The 14,522-nt window shown below is 47.9% G+C and overlaps 1 long non-coding RNA gene across 1 annotated transcript in view; it reads right to left on the reverse strand.

Annotated features, from left to right (window-relative positions):
* Positions 1-1,903: 1,903 nt before the first annotated feature.
* Positions 1,904-14,522, reverse strand: part of LOC144812942 (uncharacterized) — a 77,455-nt gene continuing 64,836 nt past the window's right edge. The window contains exon 2 of the long non-coding RNA XR_013606913.1: positions 1,904-2,682. This is a non-coding gene — a long non-coding RNA (uncharacterized LOC144812942). The remainder of the gene's footprint in view (positions 2,683-14,522) is intronic.

A 14,522-nucleotide genomic window follows, 5' to 3' on the forward strand; every position in this document is an offset into this window, starting at 1 on the left:
TCTGACCTTTCTGTGTGCCTTGGCCTGTTTGTGAATTGACTGTCTGGCTTGAGAGTGGCAGGGCTGGGGATTCCCCAGGAGGCTGGCTGATTCAGCCCTAGGCTGAATGACTGCATTTGCAACTTGAGTGGTGGGAGGAGATAGCACCTGGGACCTGAATAGGACTGTGCCTGCCCCCCACAGTGCTGGCTCCACCCCCTCTGGTGTGTCTGATGTCTCTGCCCTGCACTGTGAAAGGAGAGAAGAAATCATGTCAACAAAGTGCTCCTTGGCTGTGCTTTCCCTCTACAATGCTGGCTCCACGTCCTGCTGGGCGGCTGACAACCCTGCCCCTCTCTCTGAATGGAAAGGAGAGGCCAGGAAAACAAAGTGCTCAAGGAACATCCAGAACTGGTTCAGAATTGGTTCAGACCTGGCTCAGAGCCCTCCTGCACAAAGGGAACAAAGACGTTTAGGGGCATAAGTACAGGACACCTGACTACAGAAAATGAGATCATCCTGGAATCAAGAAGGAACCTCTGCCAAGGAGAAAGCTGAATCTGAAAAAGGAAGACTGTCCTGCTGTTGCTCTGCAGGACTGACCTGCTGTTGCTTTGCTGCCAAGGAGAGGGGAAGGACTTTGCTGTTGTGCTGTGTCACCTGTCTTGAAGGAATCTCCAAGGGCCTGAGAAGAGCTGGCTCCCTGTTTTTGAAGTCCCAGGAACAAAAGGACTTCACCCCCAGCTTCCCTGAAATCTGCGAAAAGAGTTCTGTCCTTCCTAGAGTGCTTGGGCCAGTTGTGGTGCCTCTGGAAGTTGTACCTGTGCTGGGAAGCTGGAAACTAAGATTGAGAGACTTTTGCAACTGAAAAGTTATCGGATCGCTCGCAGCGGAGCGCTTCCCCGATAGTGCAAGGAAATTCCCGCCGCTACGGAGGTCGACATCGTCGCAGCGCCTGTTGCTGCTGCCTAAGGCGACGCATCCTTCGATTGCGGGAAGATCACCATTGCTGCGAACTTCGTCGCAGAGCCCGTCCAAGCTGAGGGAGATCGCCGCACCGCCGGCTTGCGGACCGCATCACGTCGCTGCGAGCATCGTCGCAGAGCCATCGCATCGAGGAGCTGCGAGAGAGAGGATCGCCGCTGGATCGCGCATCGTCGCCCCGGAGATCGTTGCAGCCCCTACGAGATCATCGCATCGTGCCTTTGGGAGAACAAACTTCCTACGGAACCTACGCACCGGAATTCATACAAGTGGCATTCCTCCCCATACAGACCGGATTCGTCGTAACACGCCCGCTGCTGCAGCGGGGTTGTCGCAAACGCCTCCCCAGGGTCTAAGGAGCAACGCATTGCTTGTTTTCCACCGTACCAGCTTCTGCTTTTGGAACTTTGTCGCAACTAAAGGTACTGTTGGCTAAACGTGACACAACTGTGAATGTTTCACGCATCTGTGTTTTTTTTATCGCAACCTCAAGAACTATTTTGAAACCATATTCTTGAACTGTGCATGTTGGATTTTTGTCGTTTTGGCCTTGTGTAGTTTAGATTAAATACCTTTATTTTCTAAACTGTTGTGGAGTCAGTTTTTGGTGTTTTCACTGGGTTACTGTGAGTGTTGGTATAAATACTTTACACATTGCTTTTGGATAAGCCTGACTGCTTGTGCCAAGCTACCAAGGGGGTGAGCAGAGGTTATCTAAAGAGTGTTTCCTCCTTACCCTGACTAGAAGCAAGGGTCCCTATTTGGACAGTGGTAACTACCTCTGCCAACTAGAGACCCCCAGTTCTAACAATCACTAACACTGCTCCTAAAACTGTACTGCCCATAAGGAGCTTGCATTTAGCCCAGTTCAGGAAACACATGTTTATCTGTAGCCAGAGAGTTCAGTAAAAATAAAGCAGCAATAATCCACCAGTTCAGATTTTTCTTAAAGCAGCATCTTGTGTTTTTCTTTATTGTAGTTAATTATTTTAGCTTTATTTAACGTAATCTTCCTATACTCATCCTTAACTCTACTCAATGTGCTATCCCTACTCTTTTACAGCAATCTTGGGCCTAGGGCATCTTCTTAATTCTTTTAAAACAAAAACATTTTTATTTCAATCTTTTGCACTCTCTTATGTGATAATGTCTCTCAAACTTGTGTTTATTTTCAGAAATCTTTTTGAATGTTGTGCCATTCTGCAATGTGGGTGACTCTTCTTGATCCAGTCTTGTCCCTTCACCTGAATAATCTACTTGTTCTGGTGTTGTCTCAACTGTTCTCTCAGGTTGAGATATTTTCTCTTCGTCTTTAGAAATCTCAATTTCACTTTATGAAATCACAGCAATATGGAATGTTGTGACTGTAGTTCTTCACACTTTTCTCCTTCTTGCTGTGGTGTCTCTTGTGGTATTGCTGATTGCAATTGTCCAGCTTGCGGTGATTCTGTCACCAGTGCTCTTGGTTCTGGCCAAGAACACTTCTTTATATGGACTTCTTACTTAACAGCAGTGTTTGTGATAAGAATCCCTGGAAGGGGCCTTTCCATTGCAGTTCAAAGCAAGACTTCCACACATGCTTCTTGGTCAAAACCAAGTCACCAGGACTGAGTTAATGGCACTGTTCTTGATACGGATTTAAGGTGGCAGTTTCAACTTGGTGGGAGATAGAACGCTCCACATCAGCCAATCCCTTGCAGTAATCAAGTATCATGTCACCTGTGATATTCAAAAGTACATTTGCTAGTAAATCAGGCATTCTCATTGAACGCCCTATCAATATCTCATGTAGAGATAGCCCTGTATTTCTGTTAGGAATACTTCAGATACTCATCAGCACCAAAGGCAAAGCATCTGGCCATTTCAGTGATGTGAAGGCACAAACTTTTGACAGTTGGGACTTTATGGTTTCTTTCAGCTGTTCAACAATTCCAGAAACTTCTGGTCAATAACTAACAGTGTATTCAGTGTAGTCAATGCTGCACAAAGTATCCTTAGGAACTCATTATTGAAATGAGTCCCATGATCTGACTTCAGAGAAACAGGTAATCTGTGCCTGGGTATCAACTCTCACAACTGCAATTTTGCCACAGTGAGACTATCATTTCTCCGTGTTGGGTAGGCTTCAACCCATTGAGAGAAAATATATAATATAACCAGGACCCATCTCAGTCCATAACAAACAGGCCTTTCGATAAAGTCCATCCGCATTCTGTTGAAGGGACCACCTGATTGCTTTATGTGACTTAGTGTTACTGGTGTTCTTTTCTCTATGTACGTGTCACACATCGATGGCACAGTTCTTCTGCAAGCATCCTAAATCTAGAGTTAAACCAAACCTGTCTGAATAATGTCACCATTGTATCTCTTCCTAGATATGTTGGGCCATGGAAATGTTGTATCATAGGAAACAATAAACTGTCTGGCAACACTTGTCTTCTGTCAGCTGACATCCAGATGCCATTTGCATTCATCCCACATCTTGCTCTGATCCAACTCTGCTGTTCTGCTCCTGAATCTTTTTCCTGCAATCTTTTGAGCTCCTCCCATGTATCGGCTTCTGACAACAACATTGAAAAAACAGTGTCCTCTTTAGATTAATTTGTGTAAGCCCCTTTAAATGTGCAGGTCACAAGTACACAATACCGGGCAACTTTGTCTGCAAATCTGTTTACAACTGTGGCATATTCATTGCCACTTCTGTGAGCTGCACTTTTAACTATTGCGACTTCTGTTGGCTTTAACAATGCTTTAAGCAGTTACCTTAAATGTTCCCCGTTCCTGAAGGGTGTACCAGATTAGGTCAAGAAACCTCTTTGTGATCATAGTTTTCCAAAATCCTGGACCACACCAAAGCCATATTGACTATTTGTAAATGTAGTAACTCTCAATTGAGCTGTTAGACTGCAAGATCTTATAAGGGAAATTCATTCTACAATTTGTGCTGAGGTAACAACTCGAAGCCATCAAGCTTCCCCAAGCTCTGGAATTGTACAGACAGCATAAGCTACTCTCTAGGTGCCTTCGTGATTTGTCAGACATGAGCCATTTACAGAGATTACATAATCAGCCTCAATTAATGGTTCGTCTTTTACATCTGCCTTTGGCTTGGTGCATAAATCCATGACATCTAGACATTATGCTGTATGTTGCTCTGTCGAAAATTCTAATAAAAGAAGTAAAAAAAAAAAAAAAAAGACTGTTTGCCTGTTTTACAGGACTTAAATGAACTAAGATCGAAACAAAGCAATGTGTTCCTGAAGCCAACCACTACTGAGGAAAAACCAACCGTCCCAGCAAGGCCTGTCTGGATCCCAAAGCTTGGTAATCTAATCAGAGAAAAGATCGCGGACAAGAAGGAATTTGGGCCTTCTTACAGACAACCAGCTCCTGTCTTAGCATCCATGGATCAAGAACAGTACTACTGCCGCACCTTGCTGGTAAAAAGGAGAGAAGATTCGTGTCTATTGACCTGATCAAACCACACTATGTGGCCGATACTAAGCAGTAGGCCAAGTGGACTCCGCCAATGTAGCAGACGCACTCCTCTAGCTACAATCCAAGTGGTTCAAACTGATCACCTTTGAAGATTCTACAGTGAGAAAAGAAGGACTAAGCAACCAAGCTATGGAACTCGTTCCTCTAGAGATCCAAATAACAGTTCATCCTGATTCGCCTGTCTACAACGAAGTAACAAGTTATCAAGTGGTTCCAGCGATTTCACCAAATCCGGATGCAATTCTATGGCAGGACCGGAGGCTTCGGATTATGCCTTTCTTCCTTCGCTTTATTGCACAAACAGCAGCAAGAAAAACTACAAACAACTACATTTCCCATGAGCAGCAGGGAAAGAAAAAGTCACAATGATAGTCCTTCGTCGCTCTCCGCACTCCGGCAGCTCCCATCATGCCTTGCAGCTGCTTCCTCTTCCACTTTCTACGCTGCTCAGCAGCAAGTTAAGTGGTTTTTGGCTTTTCTCTGTCGTGTTTGGGACTGTGTGGGTAGCGTTTTGAGTTCTTGACAAGCGCTGGCCTTTTTTCATTCCTACAGAGTCCCCTGTGGTTCGTGGGACGCTTTGCAGCGCTCCTCACGCAACCTGGTCCCAGTGTTGGGTGCGGTGTGCGCTTTCCACCGCTAGGGGGCGAGTCTCTTCTGGGCCTAGCGTGCCTGAGGGACGTTTTTAAAAGGCGTTTTTCGGTGCGTTGGCCTCCAGGCTGTTGCGGTGCCCCTGCCTCCCGGCTTGACACCCTGCGGGGTCGTAATTGTAGGGTTGCCCCGTATTTGAACGCCCATTTGGGTTGTACCTGTTTGTTTCTTGACACCCTGCGGGGTCGTAATTAGCGCCGGCCTGCTGGTGCTGGGGACGCTTTGCCGGGTTGGCGCCTTGTGACCTAGAGGGCTGCAGCGTTCCCTTGGCTCTGACCCGTAAATTGTGTGCCTTAGTGCCCCCCCTCATTGTCTGGGCTCCCTCCCAGCTTACATTTGGTGCCTGTTAGGGCCCGTATTTACTAGCTGTGCTGCAAATCCCTTCTTGCCAGAGCCTCATTTCTCTCATAAGGCAGGGGGATCACAAGCAGTATCCAGAGGTTGACCCCCTCAGCTATGCACCTTGGGATGACGACTTTTATAAAGCCGTGGATGATTCCATTTATAGGGCGGTTGACCAGGCCTTGGTGCCCCTGGAGCAACGCCTCACGGCACGATTGGATGAGGCTTACTCCAAGTTGGCAGCTCTGATTCCCGCGCCGGCTCCAGCCCCAGATCCTGCGTACTCGCCCACTCCCCCTCCACCCAAAAAGCCCTGTGCAGAAGGGGTTGACGCAGAGGCTTTCGCTCGTGTTAAGAACGCCTTCAGGGCGCTTGAGGGGTCCCAGCCTGCCCCGTACCTGTGGAGGTTCCTCCTCCGACCCCGCATACTATGTCCCCGGTTCCCGGTTCCCGGACGAGGAGGCCTGTTCCTCAAGATCGTGGCTCCCGTCTCAGACCACTTCCTCTGAGGGTCCTTCGGACATGCTGGACCCGGACGATATCATCCACCCCCGGTCCTCGGACTGGGTCCCGGGTGACAAGGTGGCCCGGTACGTGGCCGGTTGTTTGCGCAAGGCCTTAGAGAAGGACGCACGCAACCGCCTTAGGGCGGAGTGCCCTCGCCCCACCTTGGAGGGCAAGGTGGCTATGACGCCTGACATCGACCCTATAATGGCGACGTTCCTGGCGAAGTTCGTCAGGGATCCCCGCAAGGGGATTGATAGGTCCTGGCGCACTTGCTAGGACAAGCTGTTAGACGCGGTAGGTCCTTTGACCAAAATCCTAGACATGGCCGAGGAGGCCAAGGTCACGGGAGATCTGATTTCCCCGGAGGTCCTGTTCAACTGGGCCCAGCGGGCCATTGTCTTCCTCGGAAATGCGAATTGTGCCCTCTCTACAGAGAGGAGGAGGTCACTGTTGATTAAAATTGACCCTAAATTGGGTGACCTCGCCTCTTCGGAGGCCGACGCTGTGGCTCAGGGGGCTCTGTTCGGGGACCCTTTCATTAAGGAGCTTGGGAAGTTCGTGGCCACCTTTACTTCCTTGGACAGGGCGCAGTCCAATATCAAGAAAGTTTTTGCCCCTCGGGTTTTTGAGGGGGCCGGACGTGGCAGGGGCCGCTCGTTCGGCCGTGGCAACCCCTCTGATAGGGGTCAAGGCTCCGGCCGTGGGCGGGCCCAGGACGGTGCCCGTTTCAACAATTTTTACCCCCCCCCCCGGGTCAGAAGTTCCGGGGCCGTGGCGGCCAGAGAAGACAGCAACAAGGTGTTGGAAGAGGTGAGTGTGCTGCCTTCAGCGAGTTTGCGGGTTGGGGGGCGCTTAGCGCAGTTTCTCCCGGCATGGGCTTCCCTGACCAACGATGCTTGGGTGCTGCAGACGGTCTAGGGCTTCCAGCTGGAGTTTCATGGCCGTCCATATCAGCTTCAGCGTCCCCGTCCTATTACCTTTTCGCAGCACGACGCAGAGCTAGTGCGCAACGAGGTGTCCGCCCTCCTCCAAAAAGGGGCGATTTGTTCCACTCAGGAGCACCCCGGGGGCTTTCTCAGCAATCTGTTTTTGGTCGACAAGGTCGATGGGGGCCGTCGTCCAGTCATCAACTTGAAGGAATTCAACGAATGGCTGGCGTACCGCCATTTCAAGATGGAGGGGATCCATCTCCTGAGGGATGTTTTGCGCCCGTCCGATTGGATGGTAAGGCTCGACTTGAAAGACGCCTACTTGGCGGTGCCCATTTTTCCCCCTCGCCGTTGTTTCCTTCAGTTCACATGGGACGGTCAGGTCTACAAGTTCACCACGCTACCTTTCGGGCTATCCTCGGCGCCGTGGTGTTTCACAAAGGTGTTGCACCCGGTCGTGGAGGCTTTGCGGGCTCGAGGTATCCGGATGATCGTTTACCTGGACGACATGCTCTTCATGGACCAGTGTCCAAAGCGGCTTTCGTCCCAGCTTCAGGTGGCAGTCAACCTTCTACAAGATCTGGGTTTTGTTGTCAACGAGAAGAAGTCTCTTCTGGTCCCCACTCAGTGTGCCACCTTTTTAGGGTTCGACGTCGACTCGGTGTCAGCCACGTTGAGCCTTCCTGCTCGGAAGATGGAGAAGATCCGGCACGAGTTGCGTCAGACGCTGGCGAAGTCTCACACGTCGTTGCGCCATTTGGCGCGATTAGTGGGTCTCCTGTCCTCTTCGATTCAGGCCATCTTCCCAGGGCCCCTTCATTATCGGGCAATGCAGTGCCTGAAGGCGTATCACCTCCGGAAGGGTCTGACTTACTCCCAGATGATCCCACTGTCGGAGGAGGTGAGAGACGAGATGCGGTGGTGGCTAACGCACATGGAGGCCTGGAATGGCCGAGCGATTTTCGTCTCCGAGCCAGATGTCATTATCGAGTCCGACGCCAGTCGCTCTGGTTGGGGGGCCAGGTGCGGAGATTTTTCCACGTGGGGTGCCTGGTCAGCGCTCGAGCAGTCCTTGCATATCAACTGTTTGGAGTTGCTTGCGGGCTCCTTTGCGGTCCAGTGTTGGACGAAGGACAGGGTTCAGTCTTGTGTCCTCCTCCGGATGGACAACGTGTCGGCGGTCCGCTATATCAATCACCTGAGAGGAACCAAGTCCAAAATGCTAGCGGACCTTGCCAGGGATTTTTGGCACTTTTGCCTGGATCAGCAGGTGTCGGTCACGGCGGAGTACCTGCCGGGTCGCCAGAACGATGTGGCCGATTGGCACTCCCGGCACCTGCTGGACGCCAGTGTATGGAAGCTGGACCCTCTGGTGTTCTCCTGGTTAGCGGCCAGATGGGGCCCCTTTTCGGTGGACCTGTTCGCATCGCGCCTGGATTATCAGCTTCCGAGATTCTTCAGTTGGAGACCGGACCCGCTGGCGGAGGCGACGGATGCTTTCCTTCAGGACTGGTCGGGCGAGCAGGGGTATGCGTTTCCCCCGTTTTCAATGATAACGCGAGTATCGGCGTTGCTCCGCCGTCAGTTGGCGGAGGTGGTTCTGATCACCCCATGGTGGAGGTCTCAAGTTTCGTTTCCAGTTCTTCTGGAACTTTCCTGGGTTTCTCCAATCCTACTCCCCCACTCTCCTCACATTCTGCTCAATCCGGAGGGGCTTCCCCACCGGTTAGTCCAGGAGGGGTCTCTGCGTCTGATGGCTTGGCGGATCTCTGGCATCGCTGGACGCTCCCAGGCCTTTCGGGAAAAGAAGAAGACCTACTCTCCAAGGCATGGGCCGATAGCACGACCAGGAGATACCGGTCGGGCTTGGCATAGATGGCGTCGCTGGTGTGTGCGACGGGGTCTTGATCCCGTGGGGGCAGACGTAGTGCAGGTTCTGAACTTCTTGGCTGGGTTAGCGGAGGATGGCCTTGCCTACCGGTCAGTTAACACTTTCCGTTCAGCCATCACAGCCGGGCACGACCTGGTGCAGGGTTCCCTGGTTGGGGAGCACCCTTTGGTGTGTCGGCTATTGAGAGGGATTTGCCTCTCTTTGCCGCCTGAGCCACGGTATTCCGTCCTTTGAGATGTGAACAGGGTTCTGAAATTGTTTTTATCATGGCAGCCAAATCGGTTTTTGTCTCGCAAAGAACTCACGGCTAAGTTGGCTATGCTGTTGTGCCTGGTTTCTTGCAGGCGGCTTTCGGATGTGCGAGCATTGGACATCACTGCTAGAGTTTTCTCCCCTGACGGGGTGTCTTTTACGGTGAGTAGGCGGACTAAGTACCTTTCGAGAGTGATCTCGTACCCAGCCTTTCAGGATTCCCCTAAGCTGTGTGTGGTGCAGTGCCTCCGTCCCTAAGAAAATTTGACTGAAGACACTCGTCCTACGGGCGAGAGACAATTGCTTTTTGCCCTACGTAAACCGTACAAGGCAGTTTCTTCCCTAACTATAGCCAGATGGGTGCGTTGGGTGATGCAGGAGGCGGGGATTGATACCAAACAGTTTGGTGCTCATTCAGCGAGAGGGTCGATGGCTTCTAAAGCATTTGCCCTTGGAGCTCGGTTGGAGGATCTGATGAGGGCGGCAGATTGGTCCTCAGACTCCACTTTCAAGAGGTTCTATTTTAAGCCAGTGTTAGAGGTTGCCCGGCTAGTGGTCGACAAGCTTTGAACTGGCATAATCCGAAGCCTCCGGTCCTGCCATAGAATGAGAATTTGCCTAGCCTTGGTGCTGGTAAGTTCCAATTCTATTAAGGACTCGGAGGCGAGGATTATCCCCCCCATGACTTCAGGGAAGTGGACCCTCCCCGTAAGAAATGTAAGTAATGCGTTTATACAATTTTTGCTACTGGCTATGATTGATAGTACTTGTAATGTTCTTTGACATGCGTTTTACACTTGTTAGTAGCTGCTCGATGTCTGACACTGCGTATTTTGCAGGGAATGACGGTAATAAACAGGAAACTTAAGATGTATGGAGCATGGGCTTCGCGCAAAGAAAGAGGAAGCAGCTGCAAGGCATGATGGGAGCTGCCGGAGTGCGGAGAGCGACGAAGGACTATCATTGTGACTTTTTCTTTCCCTGCTGCTCATGGGAAATGTAGTTGTTAGTAGTTTTTCTTGCTGCTGTTTGTGCAATAAAGCGAAGGAAGAAAGGCATAATCCTCGCCTCCGAGTCCTTAATAGAATTGGAACTTACCAGCACCAAGGCTAGGCAAATTCTCATTCAAACCGGCAGAGGCAGTGCCTCTGGCTATTTCATTAACTTTTATACGTTTTCTGAGGATCCCAGCGAACCTGAAACAACGCCAGCAAAAAGAACTTTCAAAGAACAAGCAACTGACTTTTTTCATCACCTGAAAAAGACTTATCTGGTTTCACCATGGATTGTTTTGGGAATATTCTTTTTACTTTGGTTAGTTCTGGTAATAACGGTGGGTATGCTGATAAATGGACGATATATTCAAATGGACACAGCAAGTAAAAAAGTGAACTTACTTCTCCAGCCATACAAATCATCCTATCGTGAACAAAGAGACTTGTCAGCAGTGAACATCACAGCCGTTCCTATATCAGATGGTATAGTTTGGGACAGAACTGAATATGACATTTTTGGCCCGTCGGAGCTGTTGAAGATTCCACACTTATTCAAGATTTCATTAAGTGACTTTATTACCTCCAGTACCTTTTCTGATGATTGGGACTTCAAGAATGTTAATAATATGATGTCAGATCTAGAAATGTCTGCAGTATTCACAAATCATTAATATTTAGAGGGTTCATCAGACTATGAACACATGTATTGTTATAACCATTATGGTCATCATTTCTTGCACACATCTGCAATACCTAAAAGTGTATATATATATATGTATAACCAATGGGAACATTGTCCTACACCTCCAATGGGTAGTTTAAAAACTTTTGCAATGACATTTCCATATTTTTCAGGGTTCCATTTCTCCAATGCTAAATCATTTTATTTTAGAAATGTGAACAAGACAGGAACAAAAAATATGTTGACCAATACAAAACAGATTTATTCTGCAGCCTTTATTGCCCAACTGTCTAGACAGCGTTTCGACTTTTGGAAAGACAACATTGAGACAAAAACTGTCTGGGGTACAAAAGATTGGAAAGTGCAAGGGGTAGAAGCTTTGTTTAGAGACTGTATCATCCCTGAGCAAATTATGTTTTTGAATGACACTGTCCAACAAACGTCTCTCCTTGGGTTAGCCAAGATCAAGGACCTAAATACACCGAACATACCTATACCTGCAAGTAATAGCACTACACGGGGGAGGTCGACGTATATTATATTTTGCATCACAATAGATCAGATCCAGAATGGAAAAAATGATGCTGTGGCCCACAGACACAAACAACTGTCAAGATCGATTCCTGAACATAACACAGGGTTTTACTATCAATAGGCCAGACCCAAGATATGTTCAAAGACAGCATTCTGGGATAGTAACAACATACAGTGTAGGGAAACTATGCCTTGATTGGTTACAGAAATCTACACTTGAGGATGTAAAACAACACTTATCTTTACTTAAAGATGACACAGACCTTAGGGAATTCTTGCTAGGGCCAAGAAAATCACGAAAAAAATGTTTCATATATGCCCGTATCTATGCTGCTTATAATGAAATATGGACGATTGCCCAAGCAGAGACTGCAGAACGAATACGAGAGATTGATCGTATTAATTTAGAGAAATCTCTCTCTGTAGTAGACAATGGGTTAACGACTCTGTTGTCCAGGCTATATTCATTGGATAGCATTGTGTCTTCTGCCATAGACATCATGGAACAAGACTTGGTCATGTTGCAACATGGTCAGTCTCAATTACGTTCTATCATGCTATTAGGCTGGACGCTATAAAACTTGCGTGCAGGCTATGTGCCTTGGCGTTTAATCAATACTACGCCACTGTTTTCAGAATTCAATCTCACTGATAAACAGATCAAACTGGCACAAAGGGGAGCACACTATACGGTTTTCCATTTTCAGTATTGCCTAAAACACATACCAGCAGGCAAATATGAAAGGTTGGGTACAGAATACATCAAGACATCCTGGAATTTACCATACACACACAGATGTTGGAGTGGGGGAGTGGGGGACGTGAAGTGTTTCTTAGCGGTTCAAACTGTGAAAACGCACTGAGCGGTTCTCTCCCTTGTCAGGGTATAAATTTACACGGGGCCTGCAATGGTTCCACTGCAAAATTATCCTGTCACCTGCAAGGTTCCCCAGCTGCAGTGATTAATCCAATTTTTGGACTACTTTCTAATGGGAGTTACCTTATGTTGAACGATCACAGCTGCTGCGGCATGTTGCCAGGTATCCCATATCTAGTAACTGTGTCATCCAGGGTCACTTGCTGTATGCAAGCATTGTTTCCACAAACCAAGAAAGCCAGGGAGTCGCCTCTATGGCCTTCACTGGACATATCTTCTATACGAATTTCATGTTATCTCCAAGCCCTAACACTGACTTTTGATTTGGCACATGGTGTTCTGAGAGACTATGAATTTGACCTTCATTTTTTCAAAACAAGGTACTAACTTTGGAACATTTTCCTATGATTATTTTTTTCCCCAAATTTTTATTTTTCATTTTTTGGCACAAGTAATCTGCTTATAGTAGAACTATTCATAGAGAACAAGAATTATTTGAATACTTCCAGAGACAATATATGACCTTGTCCACACCAACATGATTATGTAATCTGAAATTAAATGGTTTCGGCCCTTTTTCTTCTGTATTTATGAGCCATTTCATGAATGTATATATATGTAAATTCATTCAATTAGCATTCATTGCCAACTTATGCTTAGAATGAAACATTGCTTTAATATGTGCAGCACCATTGCATTTTACGCATCGCAACAGTTTTCAATGCATTTTTTACAATGTATTTTTAGACATGTTCTTAACCATCCATATGTAACTGTGTTTTAGATATGTTAAACATGTTTAGGATGTAGTAACGTCGTACATACGAAAGTGGAGTGGGTGTTGTGTGTCAATTTAGATACCATATATAGATTTCCCGATTCATGCCCTTATATAGGTATAATTCACATTGCCTTATTTAGGCATAGAAATCCAGTCCTTATTTAGGCATTGCTCACGCTAACCAAATACAAGCATGGTCAACTAAAGCCAATCCTCTTTGTCACGAGTTCTTGGAAAACCAGGCTCTTAAGCCTTTAAGACTTCCCCTTGCCTGGATATTGATTTCTCCAAGAACTCATTTATTATGCATGAATATCTATTCCTTAGGGGTTCATTCATGACGTTCTTATGCCTGACTTGTACGTCAATACTGGCATTCCTAAACACCTTCAAGGTATAAATATGCCTTCACTTGCTATGGCAAGGCACGGTGCCGAAGGAAGTCAAGTCCCCAACTGACGCCCTGACCAGACGCTGTCATCCTCTTCACCGAGAATCCTGTTCCAGTGTTTCTGACTCGCCTTGTGGGGTATTAGAGATCGAGTCCCAGAAAAGAGATACCAACCTCTCTCATTCTAATGTATGGAGCTGATTAGAACCTAGAAAAACTTTTGGCAACTTTTGGTATAAATAAACCAGACTAAGACAGCACCAACTTCTTCCCTCGTACTGCACTTAGGTTAGGTACACTGGGGTAGGATTATTTTAGAAGCACAAGTTTGAGTATTTTAGCCTGTGTTATTTATGTATGTATTTTAATGAATATATGTCATAGCTACAAGACATGCTATTACAGTATTATTTCATCTTACTGCTAACGCTGTACATTTTATACAGCCCATCTCTCTATTTATGTGCAACGCTGTAGATACGAAGCATGCACGATTGACTGAGTGAAACTGTAATCTATTGTTTCCACGACTCTGAAGAGATTGTTCTGACTCTAAGGGAAACAAAGTTATCATGTTTATGCGGTTGTCAGAAACGAATCCCTTCTTGTTCATTCGAGAAAGTTTCAAGTGACCTCTAAGTTAGCTGGCACACACAAAGTAATTAAGTTTAATGTACTCGATAGAGGACTGACCTCAGTCCTATGTCAAAACTATAGTGTATATTATTCCAATGCGCAGAGCCTATCAGGGATATAGGAACTACACTACACCCCCATAGGGGAGCAGGGCTCCGGGGGTTGCGGGCAGCGAGCGCTCTTGTGCTGTTCTTTGTCCAGGCACACCCACTTGCAGCTGGAGCGGGCGGTGGCACCATGCATTGCTCTAGCCCCCTCCCCCACCCGTGGGGGGCACAGCTGTTCAGGTGCTGTCCCTGGCGCGCAGTCTACACCCTGTGATTTCGAACCCTAGATGAGCGTACCTTTCACGGTCTCGATGAGCTGTGACCCACGCATCCGATTTCGGGAGTACTGCGGATGGGGGGAGGTGTCTGCATTAGAATGGCTTGTGCCCTCTGGGACGCCACCACCACCTGGGAGTTGCGAGGGGGAGGGTGGCGAGCACGTGGCTCTCCTTCTTCCTGTGCGGCCATCACTGACTGGTGATGCGCGATGTGTCCTCGAGCTGCTGGGGGGCCTCTCGCGGCACCGGAAAACGACTTTGAGGCTCCGTG

Source organism: Lissotriton helveticus, chromosome 1_1 (assembly GCF_964261635.1).
Source record: "Lissotriton helveticus chromosome 1_1, aLisHel1.1, whole genome shotgun sequence".
NCBI lineage: Eukaryota > Metazoa > Chordata > Amphibia > Caudata > Salamandridae > Lissotriton > Lissotriton helveticus.